At 44.7% G+C, this 16,146-nt stretch overlaps 1 protein-coding gene across 1 annotated transcript in view; it reads right to left on the reverse strand.

Annotated features, from left to right (window-relative positions):
• emc8 (ER membrane protein complex subunit 8) overlaps positions 1-16,146 on the reverse strand; it is a 681,399-nt gene that overhangs the window by 68,125 nt on the left and 597,128 nt on the right. The window lies entirely within an intron of this gene.

The following is a 16,146-nucleotide window of genomic DNA, read 5'->3' on the forward strand; positions in this document are numbered from 1 at the left end:
GTCATGCATTCTTCAACGTGCAACTGAGGACTGAGGGTGAAAAATTCGATCCATCGCAATGCCGATCCTGTTTCCATGCCAACAACACCACACATGTGAAGCCTCCACACTCCACAGGATTTGGAAACATGGAGGGGGAATTATTACAGCCGTGATTGAGCTGTCGAAAACACACACTGCTGGAGAAATTGAAGCAAATCTACTGACAGGAAACAAAAAGAATACATTTCCTGACTATGTGTGTGTGTGTGTGTGTGTGTATGTGTGTGTGTGTGTGTCTTGGAAATTCCTTTTAAACTCTTGCAGCTCCAAAAACTAGAATCATCTCCAGGATGACTTCATGAAAAAAATACACAAAGTCCCTGTGCAATTATAATTAGCTCCCTGCAAGGACACCAATTATAAAGCTTTACCACTGCATCTTTTTGATGTGTTTACAGTGGAACCTTAAATTGCTCCTGCGCTCAAACAATTCAGTAGTCATCCAATATTTGGTTAGCGCAAAATGGGCCTCTAAAGCCACACATAATTTTAGCCTTTAAGTACGATTGCATTACAAGACTCCGGAAACAAAATTATAAATCGAAGGATTATATTAATTTTATGCAACACGCATTCAAAAATTATCAGCCTTAAGAGGAATCGAGATAAGACTACAGCATCACAATTGCATCTTGACTTCTTGTCAAAGTTAAGTTTTACTGCTTTTATGGGGGGTTTTCAACAGTGATTTGTTTCTAAATACAAAACATTTTACGTTTGATGAAAATAGTTGAAGACATGTGGAACGGTTTTTCACCATTTCAGTTTTCCAGACTTGATCGGCAGTCAGTCGCATAGACAAACAAGAGGCAAACAACCACTCACATCCACAAAGTCACCGAATGGGAACAGATCCACGCAAGTCACAAGAGTGTTCTTATTATCATACTGACTGTCGTCCGACTTCCGCCACAGGTTAGTTAGGATGGGCTCAAGCAGCCCCCGTGACACTGTTCAGGATGAGTGGTGTTGAAGATGAATAGATATGATTATTATTTTGCTATGCTGTATCCAAATCCCTGGATTTAAGCTCCACATTTCGGTTACGCTCCCTGTGTCAGTTTCCTGCAAATATGAAGCTGATGAAGACGTTCCTCCGCTCATCAATCGCACACCACCGATATCAACTTCTGACTCTGCAAAGCACACAATGGATCTAATGAAACCACATGACAGCTTGTGCTCATAAAAATAGTAACTGTGGATTGATGGTACAATTGTGATTGACAGCGTAAAACAATCTCGGCTTGAATGTAACACTTACCATTTTGAAAATGGTTGATCTTGGAGAAAATATTTTTCCTTCATCCCCCACTGGACATGAGAAAGAGGCTTTAATTATCGTGGCCTTTTATTTTGGTACGTGTCAAAAATGCATAAATGCGTTTTTATGACTACCTACTGCCCACATTTTCTTCTTTCTATGATCATGAGGCAATGAAAGGCTTTAAGCTGTTAAGATGGCAAGTACTGTAAACACTGAAAACAAGGAGAAATAAAACTGGATTGTATAACACCGCACAGCTTTCGGCTTTGAGAGCACTTCCTCGCCATGGCCAGAGAAGCAGTGGAAATATTGGATTTCATAAAGTAATAAATCTCAAAATGAAAAAATCAATGTGGTGGCTGACTCTTTTCCACACATCTGTAGAGCGTGACGACCAATGGCCTGAGTTTCTAACTTGCTTTGAGTTGGAAATGAAAACATCACAAATGTCACTTATTATGCAAAGAACAAAAACTTAATTTGTTGTGAATCATGTTGTCTTTTCACTCACAAAGCAAATACGTGCTTTGCAGCTGCAATCAGCCATAATTGTCATTTACGTTCGGCTGCAACACTGTGGCCTTCTGAGCGCCAGGTTTTTGTTTTTTTTTCCATCCTAATTCCCAGCAGTCTCAAATGCAGCATAAAAATGTGCGCGAGCTTTTCACTAGCTGGATTTGATCTAGTAAATTTGGGTGTAGCTCATTCGAAGTTGTCTGGTTGCGAGTAAAATGACTTTTTGGACTCATGGAGCAAAACTGTCTTGTGATGGCTTTTTAAGCCAGTAGGCAAATTACCTTGGGACTAGTTGACTGAAAAGTAAGCACAAGGGAAACCTGCAGATATATACTCAGAAAATAAAAAAATAACTAAATAACAAAGACTTTAAAACTCTTCTTGATTGGCAATTGGCATCTCTCGCTTATTATTAGTTATTGCTGATTTAATTTCTGAATCAAATGGTAGAAAATTAATGGAGGTATATATGAATCAGAGATTAAATGATATTAATATTTCAAATCGGGATTAAACCCTGGACAACCCATGGGGTCTAATTTGGCCCCTATAAATTCTGCTACTCAAATGCTACCCTTAAATCCCAAAGGGACAAATTTGGCCCGAATCCTAAAATAGGATTAAAGCATTAAATATTTGGGAAAAAAATATATTGTGGTCTTCAGTGAACATATAGCAGTCATTTAAAATATAATTCATCATTTTCCAAAGAAGAAAGGGCTTCTTGAGTTCTACAGGGTTAAGGTGACCAAATTAACAGGTCAGTTCTGACACCGTACTGTGAAATCAAATGTAAGACAATACATCGTAGAAAGATGCACCTAAAGCATATTTGTTTTTGTTTTGTTTTCATTGTTGCTGCATTTGGAACACTGATTTACTCTCTCTCGGTTTGTTCGCTCCTCTCCATCCAGATTGGTTTGGACCCCAATGAATCAGAGAAAGATGTAGCAAAAAGCAGAAAATCACACGTCCATCTGTTGCGCCTGCACCAAAGGTCCCTGTGATATTTCCTGTGAAATTAATGATGATGGTGATATCGCGTCTCACTGAACACTGCAGAGACGGAAACTGCAGTTTGTAGGAACATTCCCTTAAGATATTCCCCATTTTAATATCTGCCTCAGTACATTTGTTAACCACAATGACTGCATAGCAGTGGGTTTTATTAGTGTGTGCGGTCAATTTGTTTGATGACATCAATGCTTTACGAGCATTTTTTTTAATAGAGTGGAACAGCAGGTTTTTAGATCACTGCACGATTATAGTGCTGATATTGGCTGGGGACCAGCCTGGGGTGCACCTCGCCAGCTGGGATAGGCTCCAGCTCACCCGCGGACAAGCACGAAAGAAAATGGATGAATGGACACGATAGCATTGACTGAAACAAAATCAATAACATCAGATCACATACAAGATGTGTGTGCCCTTTTGCCCTTGCAAATACTGGTATTGACTTACAGTGTTCAAATCAATTTTTGCAGGCTGGGTAACAAAAGTGTGACCGCCCCTTGTTCATCGTAATGTTAGCCCAAAGAGCAAAGACAAATGATCAGTAAATCAATGGAGTTCATTGGAGGAGAGACCTGTTTCTGCAAGCTAATGGCTCCCCCACCCAACCATGTGATGGCTCCTACTTGTGCTCTCCAACATTGTCTACCACCAACCCCCACAACCCCCACCTTGCATTGCCATTTTAATCCTTGGGGTATTCGTTATATTGGGCTTTATTACTCCCACTACCTCAAAGGCTGTTAATTTCTACTGAACTGACTATAGTGGTATCCTATTTAGCGGCATGGCTCTGAGCTATTTTAACCATCCAAACTGATAGTGGTGGATAAGCTTATGAGATGGGCCAACTGCACGTACTGTACGTGTATGTCATATGCCGAATAGGAAACATTTCAAAAAAGCAGCTGCCCCCTGAATACAAGCTCTGGTTCACAGAACACACGCAGCGCTTCATTTTTCATGTCGATGACGAGAACTAAACGAGATTGTGCACACAAAATATTGAACGATGGAATGTTTCCATAATTCATAAACTGAATCGCTTTGTGAAAGAGGTGGTATCTTAAATGACTTTAGCCTCACGGGTTCCATGTTATAACAATACTGAGGGTGATGGAATCATGAGCAGAGTGAATGTAGTCACAGATGATGGCTATGGAGCACAAATGTTTCATTTGATTCGTTAGGATGAATTATTTTGACATGGATGGTCCTCTTGACGAACATTTGTAAATATGAGCACAGTACCCTCTAATTTACAATTTTAGGAGCACTAGAAGAAAATTTTGCCTCCAAGTACGTAGAAATTATCCAGTTGAGCAATGTTTCCGATATTGTGCCATTGACTGTGTGAGGGCAAATTTTCAGGATATGTCGTATGCTGAATGCCGTGTTTATGAAGGAAACAACATAGTGCCATAAAGTGTTAGTGTGCATTGTCCTGAAACTTCTAAGATGAATAAACTAATCTTAGCATGTAGTTGTTGTCCATGTATTATTGGAAATAATAATCTTGGGACGAAGCGTCACTTTGCCTTGTTGCCCTTATTGTTCCATTCCGTGTTTGGGCTAGCCGAAGCTAGCGACATGAGGTTAAGGCAAGCCTCACGTGGTAGGGTGTTGCTCTACCAACCCGAAGGTTTTGGATTCGATCCCTGGCCATTGCGACCACGTCAAACATTTTTTTTAACCCCCCAGTTGCTCTTGATACTGCATCATCAATCTGTGAATGAGGAGTGCTTTGAGTACCTTGAAGGTAGAAAAAAAATGATACAGGTGAAAGCCCATTTTCTATTGAAGCCCGACACATGCCTCTTTGAAATCAGGGTTTTTCACCCCCCTGGCGTGTGCCGTTTCCAATTTTTTTCTTGTGCCATCACAACATCCCCTTTCTGCTGGTGTTGTTTCAGTGATAAAAGTATTTGGACTGAAGTGTGGAGCAGAAACGTTTCAGCAAAAAATCAATAGCTTTACCGGTCGCACTTGCGCGGGTGGATGAAACATTGACTTACACTGTGTCATATTTTCAGGGCAAAATGCGACCATTTAGAGGTAGTCTGGAGGCCTGTCTAAGAGCCTTGGAAGCACACAGATTTCTTGCATTTAACAGTATATAACTTGAGGGCTATGGTGGCTGACGTCATATTGCACCCATATACAAGTGTCAGAATGATCACAACAACGTGATTATTTGCTCCACCCCTGCGACAAATCATAGCTGTACAATTGTGCAAAGCCACAGCTCCTTAATTAGCTTCTGTGTTGCTTGCAGTAAGTCGCCTTAACCGTTGCAGCAGAAAAAGTGACCAAAAAGTCCACCTCAGAAATGCACACTTGCTGTTCCATCAACTGAAGCGCTCTGGCTTTTGAGCTTGTGTACGTAATTACCCACATTCTTGCCTTTGCAGCGTGACAAAAAATGTTCTTCTTCAAGTATCCCATTTTAGCATGTTAAGAGCAGAATGCAATGAGAAATAGGTTTGATCAGCTTCTAAAAGTGCCAGCCATTTCCAGGTATTCTGCATCGGTGCCAACCCAGATTAGACATTTGGTGAGCGGAACAGTCATCAATCTTTGCACCTAAGAAGGGATCTGGGCAGCCATAACCAGACAAGAGGTACTCGCTGCATTGTTACCGTGGCAACCAACCATGCAGGGATGTGTGTGTGTGTGTGTGTGCGTGTGCGTGTGTGTGTGTGTGCGTGTGTGTGCGTGTGTGTGTGTGTGCGTGTGTTATTTTCAACTGTGAGATGCAATGTTGCAATGGCGTTAGGAAAGACCAGACACCTAAAAGGCAGGGGGCGGGGGGGTGATTAGTCACACCGAGCCACTGGAGGTTGAGAAGGAACACGTATGGTTAGATAACATCTTACACATTGAGTGAAACATCCCAGGTCACCTGGTTCATTACAACTATAATAAAAAATGTATATAAAATCAAGCACAGAATTGTGCTATGACATCAACATGATAACACACAACTAAAATATTCATAAATCCATTACTTTGGGCTATAGTGATGTGCTCCCCTATTGCACCACGGTCTGCAGGGAACGTGACAAAGCCAGCCTTGTGGCCTATCCTGCCACCTTTCCAAGCCCGAAGGACACACATGCAATGACTACATCAGGACAGAATCCATTCATTGAAATACTGTGAACATAGGAGCAAAGTTTCAAACATAAGATATTTATAAACTAGACAGCGCACACTAAAATGCAAAAATGACTTTTTGCATTTGCGTGGACACATGCGTATAAACACCACTGAGAGAAGCACAGACGAATCCTGAATTCCCCAGAGTCTACTTTCTGAGTCCTCTCTTTGAGATATACAGCAAGCCAGCCGAGGCTCCGCAAAGAGAAGATGGAAAATGCAACACAGTACACAGACCGGACCACAACAAGCCTCATTTGGGTTATTGCTCATTACTCAATCAATAGAGGTCTTATAAAAGGAAAACATCTTCACTTTGTTTGGCGTGGATCAATAAATATCACATTTGCATAATTCCCTTTCAACGTGTTAATGCTATGAGTTGTAGTAAGCCAAAGGAGTGCAAATTACCAATGATGTGTTTTGGGTTATGCTCCGTTTGAAATGATGATTGGTGACTCAACAAACTTCTCAACTGCGGCTCTACGAAAGACAGCCAAAAAGCTGTTCTCAAGCAGAAATTGACTTTTTACATAAATACTTGTTTCCTTCTGTTGACAGTGGTGCTCAGACATACGAGTGTCCCGACTCAGCGTTTTTTTTCCCATTCCATTTGATAGATAGTAAACTGTTCTTCAAGAAAAGAGGCTTCACACTGTTTATTGTCACTATCAGCAGAAGAACAACAAGAATTACACGTTGAGTAGTGAAACCAACCACATAGCTTTGCCTTAAGGCAGTCTGCTTAGGTTTGTTTGTTTGTTTTGTTTGTTTATTGAACATAAAACATATACAGTAATAATTTGACGGAAAATAAGGTAGATAAAAAAAGTAAAAGAAAGAAATCAGTCTTCATTCAACACAGTTATTATGTTCAAGGGAGTAGGATGAAGTAAAAAAAACTTTTCTAGTCCTACCCCGTTATGTGTTTATATCTACTAAATCATTTTTATATCAATCAGAAAAGAAAAAGTAAGAAGAAGTCTCCATTAAGGCTCATACTTTACCCTTAACCGTGATATTTTCACAACTTTTGGTTTGTATCGGGATTATATACATCCTCACCCTGGCACTCTTGTGTCAATTTTCTCTTGTATTCATAATGGATATTGCAATACCTTTCTCTATTTATCAACTTAGTTCTGATTTATCATTATATTTAACGTTTAGAATTTATCATTTTAACTCTAATTGGTGTAGGTTGTTTGTACTATTTTTTTAAATTTGTTTTTGAACTCAGCAAGCGATTTACTCATTTTTAGGTCCGTTTCGAGATTATTCCACAGATTAACACCTTTGCTAGATACACTTCTTTGCTTGATGTTTGTTCTTGTTTTGAGTTTTTTGAATAAATTGGTACCTCTTAATTCATAGTTGCTTTCTCGAATTTCAAAAAACTTCTGAATGTTTTGGCAGAGCAGGTTATTGTGTGCTTTGTACATTAATTGGGCGATTTTAAAGTCAACCAGGTCATAAAATTTCATCGTATTTAATTTGATAAATAGTGGATTTGTGGGTTCCGTATATTTTGATCTATTAATAATTCGAATTTGTACGAAGGTTAATGCTAACAAACAATTCAAATGGCCATAGGCATGCTAACAAATAGCATCGGTGTCATCGTGTTATAATCCTTTGAGCAACAGATATTTGAAAGCAAACATTGGAGAAACAAATGTAGACAGACAATATTCACAGGCCTATATTATTTGTTCCCTGCGAAGAACAACTGGTATTATTGCAGCGTACTAAGGAGGTGTGACCATCTCCTCCATGTACATGTACAAATCTGTATGGTACTGCCCTCTTAAGGCCAAGACTTGTACACCAGAAGGAGTCCACATCCATCCATTCATCCATCCATTTTTCAAACCGCTCACCCTCACAAGGGGCGCGGGAGTACTAGATCCGATCTCAGCTTTCTTTGGGTGTTCGGCAGGGGACACCCTGAACTGGTTGCCAATTAATTAACCGCAAGGCACAAATCGACAAACAACCATTCACACTCACGCCTATGGACAATTTAGTGTTCAATCAATCTACCATGCAGTCACAACAAATTATTAAGGATTCAGTAACTGTCTAATTATTTCCATTCTGTTTACATAAAGTGTATTATTTGTGTATGTGTTGTACAAAATTAAAACGTCATCAAAACACCTTACAAAAATTGTTGTTTCTATGAGGTTTGAATGCATAAAATATTTTTCCATTCATTTCAATAGGAAAAGTTGATTAGATATTTGAACGTTTTGTGTTGTGCGTGGTCATGGAATGAATTAAAATTATAACCCAAGGTCATCAAGTTATCAATGACATAACCACAACCCGATACGAGATGTAATTTAAAATGTGTTGCCTTTATCGGCTGTACATTTAAGATAATCACAACAATGCTTTGAAAATGCTGGAGAAATGAGCAAACAAGACAGCAAAATGCGAGTGTCCGCGTAAACCTCTGTACATGATGGAGGTCATGAAATAGATACTCTTGTTTGGCTGTTTTGCAGTGAGGCTTGGTACAAATGAATCACAAATCCACCCTGAATATGTGTGTGAATATCCTTCTGTCTTCCTGTTTGTCTTTCTTAGCCCCTGCCTAAATCCTCTTTAAGAGCATCCCTCCCTTGGGGCTCCAACAGGTTTGGCAGGTGTTAACCTTTTTTCTGCAATGCTCCTGCATGAGGCACAACAGTGTCTCGCAGAACAACACATCTCATTCCCGAGTGCCAATCATACAGACGGAGATGATGGGTGGGCAAATCAGTCGCCCATCGATCCGAAAGGAATTTTACTTTTTGCTTCTGAAATGGAAAACTGTCAGTGAAACATATCTGGATAAGTCTTCATTCATCACTGGAGTGTATACCGTTTATTCATGTTCTGAATGAGAATGACAGCTAGGGGGGTGGGGGTGCGAGGGGTGCTGGAGCCTATCCCAGCCGTCTTCGGGCATGAGGCGGGGGACACCCTGAATCAGTTGCCAGCCAATCGCAGAGCACACAGAGACAAACAACCATCCACGCCCACACTCACACCTAGGGACAATTTAGAGCGTCCAATCAGCCTGCCATGCATGTTTTTGGAATGTGGGAGGAAACCGGAGCACCCGGAGAAAACCCACGCTGGCCCGGGGAGAACATGCAAACTCCACACATGGAGGCCAGAGCTGGAATAGGTTTCGCTGAAAATAATAGCTCACACCGTCATGGCTCTCATGGCGGATGTTTAAGAAGATGGGCTCGATTCGCAATCAATGATTGGATTTGCAGCTAATTGGCAAATAGTTGTGGAAGTGGTCTGCTTCTTATCCTAAATGAGCGAGCAAGCCAGCGCAAGATAAGAAATGCAGCAAATACTGTATATTGATGAAAAAGCCCCCAAAGAATAGAAAATGAAAAAAGCTTGAAGGGCCAGATGCCAGAGAATGTTGATTGATTTTTTTCTGGCCAATCAGCTCCAGAAACAGATGAGTTAATGTGTCTCCATTCTGGGCCCACTGCAAGATCAGAAACATCGCAGTGGTGATTTCTGTGAACAAAGTAAAGTAGAACGACTGAAAATATTGAATACCAGAAGCCCTTATAAAAGGCAACTGGACTATATACAAATTTCATCCCATTACTTTACCTATACACAAGCATGTGTCTGTGTATTTATGTTTTATCTTCTTGTGTGGAAATCTAAACTACGTAGTTACACGGCAATTACACAAGATAAAATAGCACTAATGTCTGTGAAAAAACAAATTGTGGAGTTCTTAGTTCTGAATGAGCTTGTTGCCAACAATTTACATCCCTCTCATCATTGGCAAAAATTGGGAATGACTCACACGCTCGCGACAAGCTACACGATAAGAACCCCATCCAGTTTGAACGGATACACTATAAACGGTTTGTTATAATGCCTACAAGCCGGAGTCCCTATTTTCTCTTCGTCTTACCAGGGTTTTCCTCTAAAGAGGATTGATGATATACTAATTCCATCCCTCCATTCATGTTCTACAGCAGGGGTGTCAAACTCAGGTCCTGAAGGGCTGCTGTCCTGAATGTTTTCCAAGTCTCCCTGTTGCAACGCACCTGATTTAAATGAACAGCTTCAATGTCAGGCTTCTGCAGACCTTGCTGATGATCTGATCATTTGAATCAGGTGTGTTGCAACAGGGAGACTTTGAAAACGTGCAGGAAAGCGGCCCTCCAGGACCGCAGTTCGACACCTGTGTTCTATAGGCTACTCTCCACAAGGGCCGGAGTCTGTCCCAGCTCACCGAGGGTGCGAGGGAGGGTAGATAGCGGGCAGGTCACTGACCAATCAGACGATTGTCATTCATTCATTCATTCATCTTCCGAGCCGCTTGATCCTCACTAGGGTCGCGGGGGGTGCTGGAGCCTATCCCAGCTGTCTTCGGGCAGTAGGCGGGGGACACCCTGAACCGGTTGCCAGCCAATCGCAGGGCACACAGAGACGAACAACCATCCGCACTCACACTCACACCTAGGGACAATTTAGAGTGTTCAATCAGCCTGCCACTCATGTTTTTGGAATGTGGGAGGAAACCGGAGCACCCGGAGAAAACCCACGCAGGCCCGGGGAGAACATGCAAACTCCACACAGGGAGGCCGGAGCTGGAATCGAACCCGGTACCCCTGCACTGTGAAGCCGACGTGCTAACCACTGGACTACCGGGCCGCCCGACGATTGTCATATGAAGCAATAACCCATTCATCGGAAGAATGAAACTCTCAGGGAACGGCTGAGAGTAGACTCGCTGCTCCTCCCTGTTGAGAGGAGCCAGATGAGGTGGCTCGGGTGTCTGATCAGAATACCTTCTGGACAGACCTCTGTAGTGAGGTGTTCCGGAACACCCCACCGGGAAGAGACCCCAAGGATGACCAAGTATCTGCTGGCGAGACTATGTATCTCCTCCAGGCGGGCCTCGGAATGCCTTGGGTTTCCCCTGAAAGAACTGGATGAAGTGGCTGGGGAGAGGTTGTGTTTGGGTTGCCCTGCTAAAGGTACTGATACTATATATCTATTTTTCACATCCATACTGAAATTTTGCCTGGCATCGCATCGCAAATTTGCATCCTGTTTTGGAACTGCAGTAAGAATCCCTTGAGTATCCTGAGAGAACTCTCAAACCCCCAAAATCAGAACCCTCTTCATGTTAGGAAACAGAACTCGCCAAAGGACTATTGTTCTGCCCCTGATTGTACAGCACGATTACTTGCCTCCAGTTAGAGATAAAATAGACTGCAATGAAACTCTTCTAATCTTGTGCTGAACAGTGAGAGCCAGTTGGGAAAGAGACAATTATAGAGACACAACCCAAGCACTGCCAAGAGTATCTGAAGGCATCTTTCACAATGGCCTGAATGAAAAAAAAAACTGAATGAACTCTGTGTGGCGAGCTTGCTGCATTAGTTCATGACCAAGACTGTGAGTTAGAGAGCGGATGAAGAAAATGAGACACCGGCGGAGATAAACAGGAACTCGTTATAATTATCATAACCGCGATTAAACACTCACCAAGCTCACATTATAATTGTCAAAGAAAGATGTCATATTTTGTGTGGTATTGGCTGTGCTGTCATGATTACAAGAGGGATAAGATCGACATTGCACTTCTATAAGAGAGGAGCAACAAGACAAAAAGCATGCTGTTTTTTTTTTTTTACAGCTCATTAAACATGCTTAAATTTGATGAGAGATGGCTTTTTCTTTCTTGGTGGAATAAGCATGAAAATCAGAGCACTCTCTCTGCTTCTTCTTGTTAAAAGTTCAAACTTATAAAATCATTAAATCCCAAAGCTACGATCAATTAAACATTTTCAGCAGAAAATCTCTCGAATGCTTTTCTTTATTTTTTTAAAAAAATTTTTAGCGATCAGATGCACTACACTGTACGTTTATCTGCCAGCACAGTAGTTTGGCAGGAGCTGGTATAAAACCTTTTGTGAGTGTTGCATTTCTTTGCAAATATGCAAGTATGGCATGTCTTGTAACAATCAATAAATCAAAACTTTATGCACAACAAAAACAAGGATTTGTTGTCCGTGAGTCGTCACCTTACCGTGGTGGAGGGGTTTGTGTGTCCCAATGATCCTAGAAGCTAAGTTGTCTGGGGCTTTATGCCCCTGGCAGGGTCACCCATGGCAAACAGGTTCTAGGTGAGGGGCCAGACAAAGCACGGCTCAAAAGACCCCTTATGATGAGTAAAATTAATGGATCTCAGTTTCCCTTGCCCGGACGCGGGTCACCGGGGCCCCCCTCTGGAGCCAGGCCTGGAGGTGGGGCTCGTTGGCAGGCGCCTGGTGGCCGGGCTTACACCCATGGGGCCCGGCCGGGCACATCTTCCCCCTTCCCATGGGCTCACCACCCATGAGAGGGGCCAAAGGGGTCGGGTGCAATGTGAGCTGGGCGGCAGCCAAAGGCGGGGACCCTGGCGGTCCGATCCTCGGCTGCAGAAGCTAGCTCTTGGGACATGGAATGTCACCTCTCTGGCAGGGAAGGAGCCCGAGCTGGTATGTGAGGCAGAGAATTTCCGACTGGATATAGTCGGACTTGCCTCCACACACAGCCTGGGTTCTGGTACCAGTTCTCTCGAGAGGGGTTGGACTCTCTTCCACTCTGGAGTTGCTCACGGTGAGAGGCGCAGAGCAGGTGTGGGCATACTCATTGCCCCCAGGCTCAGTGCCTGTACATTGGGGTTCACACCGGTAGACGAGAGGGTTGCCTCCCTCCGCCTTCGGGTGGGTGGACGGGTCCTGACTGTTGTTTGTGCATATGCACCAAACAGCAGCTCAGCATACCCACCCTTTTTGGAGTCCTTGGAGGGTGTGCTGGAGAGTACTCCTGCTGGGGACTCCATTGTTCTGCTGGGGGACTTCAATGCTCACGTGGGCAATGACAGTGATACCGGGAGGGGCGTGATTGGGAGGAACGGCCCCCCCGATCAAAACCCGAGTGGTGTTTTGTTATTGGACTTCTGTGCTCGTCACGGATTGTCCATAACGAACACCTTGTTCAAACATAAGGGTGTCCATATGTGCACTTGGCACCAGGACACCCTAGGCCGCAGTTCGATGATCGACTTTGTAGTCGTATCATCGGATTTGCGGCCGCATGTTCTGGACACTCGTGTGAGGAGAGGGGCGGAGCTGTCAACTGATCACCACCTGGTGGTGAGTAGGCTCCGATGGTGGGGGAAGATGCCGGTCCGTCCTGGCAGACCCAAACGTATAGTGAGGGTTTGTTGGGAGCGTCTGGCGGAATCCCCTGTCAGAAGGAGTTTCAACTCCCACCTCCGACAGAGCTTTTCCCATATTCCGGGGGAGGCAGGGGACATTGAGCCCGAGTGGACCATGTTCCGTGCCTCTACTGTTGAGGCGGCCAATCTGAGTTGTGGCCGTAAGGTGGTTGGTGCCTGTCGTGGCGGCAATCCCCGTACTCGCTGGTGGACACCAGCAGTAAGGGATGCCGTCAAGCTGAAGAAGGAGTCCTATCGAGCCTTTATGGCCTGTGGGACCCCAGAGGCAGCTGACGGGTATCGACTGGCCAAGCGGACCGCGGCTTCGGTGGTCGCCGAGGCAAAAACCCGAGCGTGGGAAGAGTTCGGTGAGGCCATGGAAGCCGACTTCCGGACGGCTTCGAGGAAATTCTGGTCAACCATCCGACGTCTCAGGAGGGGGAAGCAGTGCACCACTAACACTGTGTATAGTGGGGATGGGGCGCTGCTGAATTCGACTCGGGACGTTGTGAACCGGTGGGCAGGGTAATTCGAAGACCTCCTCAACTCCACCAACACGCCTTCCTTGGAGGAAGCAGAGCCTGGGGACTCTGAGGTGCGCTCTCCTATCTCTGTGGTTGAAGTCACCGATGTTGTTAAAAAGCTCCTCGGTGGCAAGGCCCCAGGGGTGGATGAGATCCGCCCGGAGTTCCTCAAGGCTCTGGATGTTGTGGGGCTGTCCTGGTTGACACGCCTCTGCAACATCGCATGGTCAACAGGGAGAGTGCCTCTGGATTGGCAGACCGGGGTGGTAGTCCCTCTTTTTAAAAAGGGGGACCGGAGGGTGTGTTCCAACTACAGAGGGATCACACTCCTCAGCCTCCCTGGTAAGGTCTATTCAGGGGTGCTGGAGAGGAGGGTCCATCAGGAAGTCGAGCCTCAGATTGAGGAGGAGCAGTGTGGTTTTCGTCCCGGCCGTGGAACAGTGGACCAGCTCTACACCCTTAGCAGGGTCCTTGAGGGTATGTGGGAATTCGCCCAACCAGTCTACATGTGTTTTGTGGACTTGGAGAAGGCGTTTGACCGTGTCCCTCGGGGAGTTCTGTGGGGGGTGCTTCGTGGGTATGGGGTACCGAACCCCCTGATACGGGCTGTTCGGTCACTATACCACCGATGTCAGAGTTTGGTTCGCATTGCCGGCAGTAAGTCGGAATTGTTTCCAGTGGGGGTAGGACTCCGCCAAGGCTGCCCTTTGTCGCCGATTCTGTTCATAACCTTTATGGACAGAATTTCTAGGCGCAGCCGAAGCGTTGAGGGGTCCGCTCAGTATTACATCCCTGCTTTTTGCAGATGATGTGGTGCTGTTGGCTCCTTCAAACGGGGCTCTCCAACTCTCACTGGAGCGTTTCGCAGCCGAGTGTGAAGCGGTTGGGATGAGAATCAGCACCTCCAAATCTGAAACCATGGTCCTCAGTCGGAAAAGGGTGGAGTGCCCCCTCCGGGTCGGGGAAGAGATCTTACCCCAAGTGGAGGAGTTCAAGTATCTTGGGGTCTTGTTCACGAGTGGGGGTAGGAGGGAGCGGGAGATCGACAGGCGGATCGGTGCAGCGTCTGCTGTGATGCGGACGTTGTATCGGTCTGTCGTGGTGAAGAATGAGCTGAGCCAAAGGGCGAAGCTCTCAATTTACCGGTCGATCTACGTCCCAACCCTCACCTATGGTCACGAGCTATGGGTCGTGACCGAAAGAACGAGATCCCGGATACAAGCGGCTGAAATGAGTTTTCTCCGCAGGGTGTCCGGGCTCTCCCTTAGAGATAAGGTGAGAAGCTCAGTCATCCGGGAGGGGCTCAGAGTCGAGCCGCTTCTCCTCCAAATCGAGAGGAGCCAGATGAGGTGGCTTGGGCATCTGATTCGGATGCCTCCTGAGCGCCTCCCCGGTGAGGTGTTCCGGTCATGTCCCACCGGGAGGAGACCCCGAGGAAGACCCAGGACACGCTGGAGAGACTATGTCACCCAGCTTGCCTGGGAACGACTCGGGATCCCCCGGGGAGAGCTGGAAGAAGTAGCTAGGGAGAGGGAAGTCTGGGCTTCCCTGCTAAAGCTGTTGCCCCCGCGACCCGGCCCCGGATAAGCGGTAGATGATGGATGGATGGATGGAAAAACAAGGATAACGTGTTCTAATGAGAACGCTATCTGTGTGTTTGATAAATATAAGGTTTCAAGACATAGAGTGGTGAGCATATCTGCCTCACAGTTCTGATGATCGAAGTTTGACTGTTGGCTCCGCCCTTGTCTGGTCTTTGCATGTGCTGCCCGTGCTTGCGTGGGTCCCCCAACATTTTATCGTGTTAGCAAAAAAAAATTGCATGGTAACAACCCCCCCCCCCCCTTCTCTCACGAGCTTGGTTTTATGACATAGTTCAGCTCATTCAGTTAAATATAAGTTAATTCATAATTTATATACTGTAGAATAAATTAAGCATCACATTGCGTGGCGTTTCTTTCATGTAAAAAAAACAGGCATTCAGCAGCCACGACATAAGATACACCTGCATAATCTAATGATAACATAACATAACAATCAATCAAGTCTCCCTTCAGAAACGGTATAATCATAATGCTGACAATGTAATTTTCTGATCATATTTAGCCACTGGATTCAGTTGAATTGAAAAAAGGGGAACCAATCAAGTGAAAGATTTTCTATATATATGTTCTATTGCGTTTGTGGAAAATCCATCCAGTTTTATCCATCTCAGGGGGGTGCCATTTTGCCACTTGACATCACAGTGCTCAGCTTCAGGATGTCTTCCGCCTTTCACATAAAGTCAGCTTGGATAGCCTCCAGATCCCTCAAACCCAACTGGAAAGAACAGGGGGTATAGAAATGCGATTGACTGATGTGTGAATTGAAGGCTATTG

This window comes from Hippocampus zosterae, chromosome 4 (assembly GCF_025434085.1).
Source record: "Hippocampus zosterae strain Florida chromosome 4, ASM2543408v3, whole genome shotgun sequence".
Lineage (NCBI taxonomy): Eukaryota > Metazoa > Chordata > Actinopteri > Syngnathiformes > Syngnathidae > Hippocampus > Hippocampus zosterae.